Raw genomic sequence first — 11,755 nt, 5'->3', positions numbered from 1 at the left:
AAAAAAAAAAAAGTTTCTTTCTTCTTAGAAAAAAAATCTTCAAAACTATTAATACAAGTTACTTCCTTAACTTGATAAAGGCTATAAACCTAAGATCTACACTAAATACTACTCTTGAAGGAAGATATGCATACCCACTGCTATCAAACCTTATGAACAAACACCAACACCTAAGAATGGAATACCTGCGAACACAGAAGAAAAATAAGTATTAGGAGAAAAGGGATTAACTTATTTTAAATTGAAGATTATAGCATCATATAGCAAATTTAAAATAAATCCAGAAACTACTATAACTAATTAAAAATTTACCTTATTGTCTAGGCATAAGAATTACTTACATGATCATTAACATTTCTTTATACCAGCAGTGATCATTTTCAAAAGACTAAGAAAAACAGTAAACTTCACAGTAAAAACAAATAAAGTTTCTAGTATTAAGAAGACAAAGTGGTGATTCTGGAAGAAACAAGAGTGTGGTGTGAGCATTGGGAAGCAAAATAAAACAAGGAAGTATGCAACCATGAAGCGAATGCTTAGTCTCACGGATCAGAGGCTTAAAGAAAAGGACAGATTGAAACCTAAAGAGAAAGAAAAGAAAGATCCCAGCACATTAAAGGAAAGAGAAGTCCCCCAGCACTCTTCCTGCTTATTCTGCTTATTCTTCCAATATAATACACAACTGGGCCCACCTTACCACACCTTGGTTGATACCTACTTTATCAACTTTTCCATTAAAGCCAAACTGGACTTAGTGCAGTCAATGATGGACTGTCTGTATGTCAAGTGCATTCCTTGTATAACTGACTGCGTAATGGCTGAAATTGAGAAATTGCTGCAGAAGTATTGAGTGGCCCTCAGGATTGCCAAAGATCCAAGATTTGAACAATTACCATGCACACACAAAGGAATCTGTGCAGATGACTGCTTAGTACAGAGAGTAACTCAGCACAAGTGTTACATCGGGGCCACAGTTGATCGAGACCTTAAATGAAGAATCCGGAAAATCCCTGGAGTTCCTATCATGTATATTTGTAAGCACAGATACAATATTGAAAGGGTGCCAGATGATTATGGAGCCCCTCGGTTCTAATTCTTATAAGACAATGTTTGTATTCCTTTCTTCAACCTTCTTTCTCTGTTAACAGTTTGTTAAACATGAAATATGATGAATTATTACTCTCTTCATCAGCTTGCTTTATTATGACCTGGTGGATGTAGGTAAATACACTCATGTTTGGGTGCTATTTTGAAAATGATATTTTATCTCATTGATGGTCAAAGATGCAAAATCTTATGAAGAATGCTTCATTCTTTTTTGAGTTCTATTGCACAATGTGGTAATTATAGTTAATATTACAGTAAATTTCAAATGTTCTTACCACAAAAATGTTAAGTATTTGAGGTAACGGATATATTGACTAGTTTGATTTAATTATTCCACATTGTATTCATAGATTATAACATCATTGTGTACTCCATAAGTTTATATAACTATAAATTGTTGGTTTACAATAAAAATAAAATTGTTGTGTCTTTTTGTAAAAAAAAAAAGACAAAGTTTCCATAAAGAGAATTTTTTAATTCTAATATAATAAACATAGATAATGATTGAATAAATGGGAGAGCTATTCTAGTATTCTAGGCACTTGAATGTGATGACTTTATGTAATCAAGATATCAATTTTCTCTTTCTTAATCTATAAATGTAAATCCATTTAGGATTCCAGTTGGACTTTTTGAAAAAATTGATAATCACACTAAAATTTATGTAAAAATGAAAGTACATGAAGAGCTAAGGAGAAGCTGTAAAGAAGGGGAGCCATTTCTATATCTTTTATTAAGACATATTGCAAGTCTATACTAATAAAAATATTGTGGTTTTGGCAAAAAAAGCAAGACAAATGAATAATAAAATGGAAAAACTCAGATATAGGTACATGCATATATGAAGAAAATTTATTATAAAGAAGTTATCGCATATCAATGGGTAAAGAAAAATTACTTAGTAGGACATACTGGGAAAACTGATATACTTACTAAAGAAAATACTATTAGATCCTTACAAAATATCCCACATACAGATGGAATTTGGATATATTAAAGACCTAAATAAAAAGGTAAAAACTACAGAGTTAGGAAAGAAAATACCGTATTAGACAATACTGTTACAATTAGAAAGAAGGGGAAGACTTCTTGCTAAAAACTGCAAAAGTAAAAAGTGTAAAACAAACAAAGACTAGCCTGAGCTTTATTATATCAAAATGAAGGATTTCAGTTCAACACTGGGGTTTCCTGGTAGTCTAGTGGCTAGGATTTGGTGCTTTAGGATTTAGTTCAATATTGGACATCCGAGGCAAAGTCAAGTAGATGATAGGGGAAGAATATGTGCAGTGTCTAAAACTGACAGACATACAAATCTGGACTAAAGAGAGAATTTCTGAGGTCAAGAAGAGCAAGACAAGAACCCCCAAGAGAAAATATACAAAACATATTAAAATACCTATTTTTTGGTCTATTCATTATTACTTATTTTATTTTTTTCCATAAAAATTTAACTTATTCCGGACTCATGATTTTTTTTAAAACTTTTCTATTTGTATGCTACTACTATTAGAGTATAAAGATGAACGTCAACATTTTTAAACCGTAAAGAATAACAACTATTCCAACAGAGAAAAATCATACCCTCTTCCTTCAACAATGTGGCAATTATGTAGCAAACATATAGGACCTTGATTTTAATGATGAAGTTTTCTAAAAAGACTCACTGGAGTTGAGATTATCAAGTAATTTCTAAGGAAAGGATAAATGCATTTTATAAAACAAATTGGCATGGGAAATAATGTAGTATCAGATTTCATATAAGTGTAGAACTCACCATTTCCCCTCAAGGCTTAAACAAATATTACATGAGTAAGGGCTCTTGTAAAATGTTATGTTTTGAAATAGATTTCATTAATGGCTTCTAGTGATAATTTATTTCTCCCTTTATGCACAAGTCTCTTCTCATACTAATAATGGATAGCTTATTTGCATATAAATAGATTTCAGTATTTGCTGGAGCAGAGACCAAATATGTTTCTTTTCCCCCTCTGGACATTGTTAAAAAGGAAAAAAAAAAAAAAAAAAAAAAAGAAAGAAAGAAAAGGAGGGGAGGGGAATATTGCAATAATTAGCAATCAGGGTTTATAACACTTTCTTGATCAAAAATTTTTACAGGCAACTTTCTTGGTGTTTTTATTGATATGCTTCCAGTCAAGATTTTGACCTCTATTAAAATTACAATGGGAACAAATCTGCAGTTTCCTCAGTGATGCTTTTTCATATACTTAAGTTTTTAAAAAAATCCATCTTGATATTATTACAACAATGTTTACTATGACCTCTGGATATCTTCTTCTAATTAAGTTTTACAGTTTCTGATACATAGCATGCATGCTCTGTTTTAGAGAAGGTAAATGTCATTTTTGTGACTACATTCTTTAATTACATAAATCTTTTATTTCTGAGATAAAGCAAGTCATATATTTATGATAGAGAAATGTTTTGCTCATTTTTGGTAATCATCTACAAATGTTAATCTTTCAGTTGTTATAAGATTACAAATATCTAAACCTTAATTTTTTTATAGAGTATATTTCCTTATTTCGACTAACAGTGGTCATTAGTGGAGAAAGACAATTAACTCAACGCGTTGTAAAGATCTTTCATAACTGCTTCTTGACTTTGAGTATTTGAAATAGGATATGTTCTTCCATTGCTGCCCTGTAAGTGAATAGCAGGCATCATCTATGGTACATTATATATATATATATATATATATATAATGCCTTGAAGGAATTAAGATAACAGATATTTTCTTCTAAGTATAGTGTCTATTAATGTGTCTTTTTCTGATCAATAGAAGTCACTCAGTATAAAGTAAATAATGAGTTTAACTTCCAAAAGACATAGCAAAATGAACATTCTATAATACTTTAGCAATTCTATTTTACTTGATTTATGTTATTTGTAAATATACTATTTTCATTTCTTGCCTAGGTCAGTTATACTGTTCCTTGAGGTCCAATACCTTTCTAAATATGAAGCCAAAAATATGATCATGGAAGAAGTGGTTAAAATGTGCATTTAAATCTATAATTTTTTAAATATTATGCAGATCCTTTATACTAGTAAAAGAAAATAAAATGAGAAGAAAATTTCCCTTAGAAAACACAACACATTGCATTCTACCACAGAGAGGCAGCCTTCACCAAAGGATGGAACGTAGGGCTATTTGGAGTGTAGGAAAATAATATTTAACTCTAGATTTTTTTTTTTTTTTTTTACTGTTGTTTATAACAGGCTTTGAAAGTAGCAGTGTGACAGCCTTAAGCAATTAGCAATGTGGCAATATCGAGATATGAAGACAACTTGATTTTTATAATAGAATTGCAGTATTTGTATTTTCCTTAAATGTGTTTATACTTATTATAACGTTTAAAATATGGGTGTTAAAAGTTGTATCCACTTTTGTTATACTAATAAATTAATAACCTAGGGGAAAAAAATCCCTAAATTTATCAAATAAACTTCAAGTTATCCCATCTTCTTGACCCACCTGACTCTGTTGGGAAACTTGTCATGTTAAGGCAAAGTGTAATATCTTCATTTAATTAATCTGATGTTTAATGTGAAAAATTTGACATGGAGTTTCTAGAAACATCTAATAGAGAATAAGAGGGCAAAATGAAATAGTAACAAGAGCTATTAAAACCATTGAATGAAGTTATAGTTCTGGTTTTTAACTTAGTTTCCTTGTAAAATTTAAATAATAATCTTCCCTATCCCCTTCTTTTCTCTAAGAGATATTCCAAGGATAAAAAGGGGTTGAATAATTTGATCTTTACTTATTTTGAAAGTTGATAACTTCTCAGGTAGTTTTTTCCCTCTTTTACAAAAGAGGAAACTAAAGCTTAACATAAATTTAGAGAATTGATCAAGGTCACACGACTGTCATATAGAAAGCTTGAATTCCAATTTAGGTTCAAGATTTATTCTGGAAAAAAATAGGCTAAAATAATATAGAGATTAAAATTTATTTGAAGATATTGCATCTTCCATGTTCATGAAAGATGTTTTGCAAATTTGATATAAAATTACAATAGTATGACATTCACATAACAGAATTCATACTGTGTTTGAAGGATACACACTGAAAAGAAAGTCTTATTTCTATCTTGATAATGCCAATCCCCTGATAATCTGTTTCCTCCCAGCCAACAATTGCTCTAAACATACTTATATACATTTATGTGATATGTCATCTAAATCCTATTTTCATTTTGGGCTATAAAATTGTATATAGAATCAGCACATTGTACCCCATAAATGCATGTTATATGTACACAGTTATTATTTAATAAAAAATTAAGAAAAAGAAATTCTATTTTCACATTGTGAATAGAAATGAGACTTCAAGATATCCATTTCTTTTTATGGACAATTACTAAAAAGAATAAAAAGAAAATGGTTAAAATGCTTCAAGTCCAAGAAATAGTTTCTAGGTGACTCAAAAATTGAATTTTTCATTCTTGACTCAACTTAAGTGTGTATTGAAGCTCTATTATAGGGAGGTACAGAGGCATAGGAGAGATATGTTATAAGAGAAATTATATTCTCATTCAGAATTTCAGAAGGTTTATTCTCTGGATCACTAGTTTGCAAGATTATTTGAGGGAAAAGTATTTAATATTTAACATTTTTGAGAACAGCTATGTACTAAATTCTTGTAGTTTAGCGGTTCAAAGCAATGAGTTTTTTTGAAATCATTTTCTTATTCCAAATTTTAGAAAATATGTTATTACTTTGGTATGAATCTGAGGAATCTTCATTTTAAACTAATCTGTATGATTCCGAAGTCATGGTCTGTGAACTACACTTTAGAATGATTAAAATATATAATGCTGCACATGATGCTCCTTGTTCTTTAGTCTGGTGTGTCATGCTGTATGACAAGGTCAGCCAGAGTCCAGGGGAGTGACATGTCCAAAGCCACAGAAGGGTAGTGAGTAGTCCTGCGGGCTGTAGATATTGAAGCCAGATGAAGACACCTTTAATTATTTGGAAGCATACATTATTAATATAAAAATATCAGTATTAGTAGTCTTGGTTAAAATTTGCTGGTGGAATTGGTATCCCTTATCTAAAATGCTTGGGACCAGAGGTGTTTTGGATTTCAGGTTTTTAAAAAAGTTTTGAAAAATTTGCTTTATATTTACTTAAAAGTTAAGCATCCCTAATCTGAAGATACAAAATCTGAAATGCTTCAATGACTATTTCCTTTGAGCATCATGTTGACAGTCAAAAAGTTTCAGATTTTGGAACATTTTAGATTTCAGATTTTTAGATTAGGGATACTTAATGACAAGTCTTGAAAGTGAAAAATCCTGCTGAATTCTCATAGTAGTTTGGGGTATAGTATTCTGCAAGTTTATAGGAATGAGATTAGATAGCAATTACATTGTATGATCACAGGATCATAGTGGATAGAAAACACTGTTAGGGAAGAAAAAACATCTTATTTAAAGTATGTATGTAGATTTAGGTTTACCAAAAAGCAACACAAAGATTCCTGAGATATTCAATGGTTAACTTAATAGTTCTTATAAAACATTTGGTGACATCAAAGCATGAAAAAGTTTCTATTATTTATTTAATCTATAAAATATATTTGTTTTAGTTGTAAAATTTTTCATTTTAATTAACAATGGAATATTAACTTTTGCTTCATTGGTTCATCACTAAATTATGTAGGCTTTCAGGGTACCCTAAACTATGTAAGTCTAGCTTTGTTCTAGTTGACCTATTCAAATAAAGATATTAGCCCCAAATCCAAATATACTCAAAAGCCTTATAATTTTTAACAAGTTGAGAAAATGGCAAATATTCACAATTTAAATGGTAAAATTAGTCATTGTCTTTAGTGTTTCTTTTAAATCTGCTCATTTACTATAGCTTTCGTAAAGAATTTGGTTTTCAATTAATCAAAGTTTTAATTATTTAAAAAAATAAAGCTGGTATTTCTATTAAAAAAACCTTTACATAACCATCTATGTGATATGTTTTACAAAGACATAGAGCATATCCTGATATTTACACTTAATATTCTGAGACATAAATGTCAATCTTGAGAGGAAATGCTTTGATAATGTGGCCCTAATTGGGTGTTAAGATAATAATGATGTTCTAAGAAAACTACTTCAAACATATGCGGAGACTTTTTCTACTTTTTTGCTTGGATAATTTTCTTGGTGTTCTGACTCCAAAATGAACAGTGGAATATAAAACCAAAATGTAGTTATGAGAATTAGCTATATTAGAGAAGTTGTGAGGTATTTTATTTAGCTTGAAGACAATTTTATATTTTATTGATTATTTGATAACTTTCTTTAGTTATTAATAAAATCATTCATGTGTTATATATTTATATGCTGCTACTAAAAGTGGTTTTAAGTGAACAGTGATTATCTATCCTTCTAGTTGGTTCCTATAATTTATACAGAACCTGTGTTATACCTACATTTATAAGACTAGTGAAAGTCCTTCAAATTTTCTTAACAATGTACTTATGCTATCGTAAAGTGAAAGTATCTTTTTCTAGCAGCAGTTCTAAGAGTTCACTTGACAGGGCTTATGGATGCATATTTTGATAAGTATGTACTTAGAGGTACATGATAAACAGACATTGCTGTCTGAAGAGATATTTCAGTCAAGTGAAATCCATATGATTTTGTATTTGGATGTCATAACAGTGACAGCCCTATTGCTTAATCAATGCTAGGAACACATGTTTTAACAGGTGCATGGTTTAGGTAGATGCCAGTGGATCCATTTCTCAGTCTACTTGGTTTGGAATGCATTATAGTAGACTATTTCTTAGAGGCTATATTTATAATAATTCCAAAATACTTGAGATATCATCTTTAAGTCTTTAAAATCTTATTTCTTAAAATATGTAATACTATTTATGTTTTTGGACAGAAACATTAGTGCTGTGGTAAAACATACATGGAAATTTTGGTTAAAATTTATGCAGTATTAGGATTCTGTTTTTTTTCCTCATTACCTATAAGCCCAATTTAGTAGACTGTGCAGTTCTGTGGTCTGCACAGGAAAATCTGAAGTGCTGTTTAATCAAATCTAGTCTTAGAAGCAGTAGAAAAGCATTAAACCTAAATTGGTCTTTGATATTGATGATGATACTATGTGTAGTAATTTTTTGTCTTTGTTTTTACTTCATTTGTAAAACTAAATTAAATCAGTGTGAGAAAACGTGTTCAATGAAAGTATCAACTTTCTAAATGACTTTTTTAGGCCTTGCAATTTCAATGAACAATTTCCTAAATGGTTTTTAATTCCTAAAGATATGCTCACATATAGGATATTTGCTTTTTAGTAGATTTCTGTCACCTTCAAAAAAAAGGGACAGTATTTATAAGCAAAATGATTGCATTATTTATAAATATTCATTATGAAGACCACTACTTTTAAAATATGAAATTTACAGCTTTATTTATAGTAGTAGTTGTTTCTGAGTCCACTCTAATGTATCTGAATGGTTGTATTAAAGGGTCAAAGGCAGCTTTTTGTTTTAAATTAGTCATTGTTCCTATTCTCTTACATTTTTGCCCTGTAGCTTTGGTTGACATTTCATAGAGTCTGAATTGGCATAGGGCTCGACAATATGTAATTATAAGAATAACCTGCCCTTGAATTTCCTATTATATCTACTCATGATTCAGAACAACTTTTCATAGGTGTTTAAGTTGGAATGAGAAGTTTTCTTCTTCCATGACTTGTGATTAAAATGTGGCATTTGGGTTTATAAATAGAAAATAGTTTCTACATAATCCAGCTGTGAATCACAGCTGAGTGAGGAAGCAGTGTAAATCTTTGAGTGTATCATATAACCAGTGGAATATGTAATTGGAAATATATTTTAAGATTAGGAGCAATAAACCTTTTCTTTAAGACACTGTAGCTTAAATGAGGCTGAGTGGTAAAATACAACAACATGCGTGTTAAGAAAAGTTTTGCTTCATTTAATGCTCCTCAAAGGAATCCCAATAAAAAGAAATCCACTACAAGTACATTTGAATGATTTATTTTCTTTTAATGAGTTGTAACCATAAAAGTAAACATTTATCAGTTGCTCTAGCATGATTGTAAGGGCAGGGGAGAGGCTATACTGCTTCATAATTGAAAATGAAACTTACTGTTTCACTAGTGTTTGGATAATGGTCTTACTTGTTGCATTAACCTTTATAAATCTTTATGGTAAAAGTTATAATTTTCAATTAACTGACTGTGGAATTGTGCACCCAGTTCCTAATGATAGTTTGTGTGTGTGTGTTTTTTTTTTTTTCTGGGTGTTGAGACACCTGGTACATATTCCCATGCATAGGTTAGCTTGTGTATAGAAAGTCTTTCTATAAAATTATTATGTATATATATTCATATGTGTGTTATTCCTCTGCATTGCACATATATATTATATTATTTCAAAGTAATGAATACTATTGTTTTATAATAATATAGCAATTGATAAAACACTTTACTTATAACTTTATAGATGAAAAAATTAGCTTTCCACTAGGGCTTTCTAACTTTGGATACCTGTACCATTGAAAAGAATAACTGGCTATAGCCTAGATGTCATATTTTATTCTACATTTTGAAATATTCTATATTACTAAAGCTAAAAAATTAAAATGTTTCATATTAACCCATCAATTTAAAAATATTTTAGATTTTAAAGTGTCAAGAAAATACCTGTATTCTTCAAAGCAGGTGGTTTTGAATTACATATTTATGAGGAAGATATGGAGGCATTGACTATGTGTTTTTTTTAATGTCTTATATCTACCCTACTAATTAACTACTTATGTTTACTGTCAATAATATATGGCCAATGTTTTCATTTTTTTTCCTTATACAATGTCTTTTTGATGCTCCCTGATTTATTTATTATTCATTAATAATTTCCTTCATTACCATTTTTCTAAAGTTACCTTCTACAAGCTTCTTCTCTCCTATAGAAACAGTCCATGTAGTAGACCACTGATTTTCGTAAAACACAAGATTTTTCATGTAATAGACCATAGTATTGCTTAAAATATGAATGAATAATAATAATAAAAAAAACCTCTGTTTTTTTTCTGTGGAGTTGTGTTAGCCAGTTTCTATTCACTAGAAACCATTTACTCTTTATGACTCCTCACTTCTTATATGTAGCTCCCTAAATTTGGCCCTCAGTTACTTAGTATTTTCTTTCCATACATTTTTACTTACGTAAAACTCAAGAGTGTCTCTAAGTGAACAACTTTCTTCTTTTTCTACAAGCCAGCTTTCCCACTGAATATTAGCCAATCTCTGAAAGAGATTTTCCAGAGAAATTACCCTCTGGACTTTTCGATTGGGGTATCCTGTCATGTTTTCAAACAGCTGGGTCACAACCAAACCCATGTATTCCTCTTCAATAGTATCGTCCTTTTGTGTTTTCTTAATTCTGTCAGATTATGACCTTTTTTATAGCCACCATTCATCTTTATTATCTTTCAGTCACTATAAATGATGCAGTGTTCATGTTTGAAGTTCTTCCTCTCTTCCCTTACCAATGTTCACTCACTAGTTCCCTCACTAGTGTTTCTGAAAAAGACCATTTCCAAATCTGCCCATCTATAATCCTATAAAGTATTACCAGAGTTTACTTCTTCTTTTTTTTAAATTAAATCATAGCTGTGTACATCAATGCAATCATGGGGTACAATGTGCTGGTTTTATATACAATTTGAAACATTTTCATCAAACTGGTCAACATAGCCTTCACCACATTTTCTTGGTTATTGTGTTAAGACATTTATATTCTACATTTAGTAAATTTCACATGTACCCTTGTAAGATGCATCGTTGGTGTGGTCCCACCGATTATCCTCCTGCCACTGATCCTCCCCCCTTCCTTTCCCTCCCTCTTGGGCTATATTTCCCCATATTCTTGGGCTATAATTGGGTTATAGCTTTGAAAACTATAAATTAGTTTCATAGTAGGGCTGAGTACATTGGGTACTTTTTCTTCCATTCTTGAGATACTTTGCTAGGAAGAATATGTTCCAGATCCATCCAGGTAAACATGAAAGAGGTAAAGTCTCCATCTTTCTTTAAGATGGCATAATATTCCATGGTGTACATATACCACAGTTTATTAATCCATTCATGAGCCGATGGGCACTTGGGCTTCTTCCATGACATAGCAATTATGAATTGGGCTGCAATAAACAATCTGGTATAAATATCTTTGTGATAATGTGATTTTTGGTCTTCTGGATATATACCTAGTAGAGGAGTTGTAGGATCGAATCGCAGGTCTATTTTTAAATCTCTAAGTGTTCTCCAGACATCTTTCCAAAAGGAATGTATTTGTTTTCATTCCCACCAGCAGTGTAGAAGTGTTCCCTTTTCTCCACATCCCTGCCAAGTCTGTGATTTTGGGATTTTGAGATGTGGGCTAATCTTATTGGGGTTAGATGATGTCTCAAAGTAGTTTTGATTTGCATTTCTCTGATGATTAAGGATGATGAGCATTTTTTCATATGTCTGTAGGCCCTGCACCTGTCTTCTTCAGAGAAGTTTTTCTTCAAGTCCCTTGCCCACCCTGAGATGGGATCACTTGTTCTTTTCTTGCTAATACATTTGAGTTCTCTGTGGATTCTGG

General features: G+C 30.9%; 1 protein-coding gene and 1 pseudogene across 1 annotated transcript in view; both read left to right on the top strand.

Moving 5' to 3' along the window:
* Positions 1 to 11,755, top strand: part of STPG2 (sperm tail PG-rich repeat containing 2) — a 448,474-nt gene that overhangs the window by 244,998 nt on the left and 191,721 nt on the right. The gene's annotated exons all lie outside the window — the stretch shown is intronic.
* On the top strand, positions 494 to 1,093 carry LOC105887855 (annotated as a pseudogene).

This window comes from Otolemur garnettii, unplaced genomic scaffold (genome assembly GCF_000181295.1).
Source record: "Otolemur garnettii isolate 467f Iridium unplaced genomic scaffold, OtoGar3 scaffold00137, whole genome shotgun sequence".
NCBI classification, from domain to species: Eukaryota; Metazoa; Chordata; class Mammalia; order Primates; family Galagidae; genus Otolemur; species Otolemur garnettii.
The sequence above is the reverse complement of the archived record's forward strand: the minus strand, read 5'-3'. Positions and strand labels throughout refer to the sequence as shown.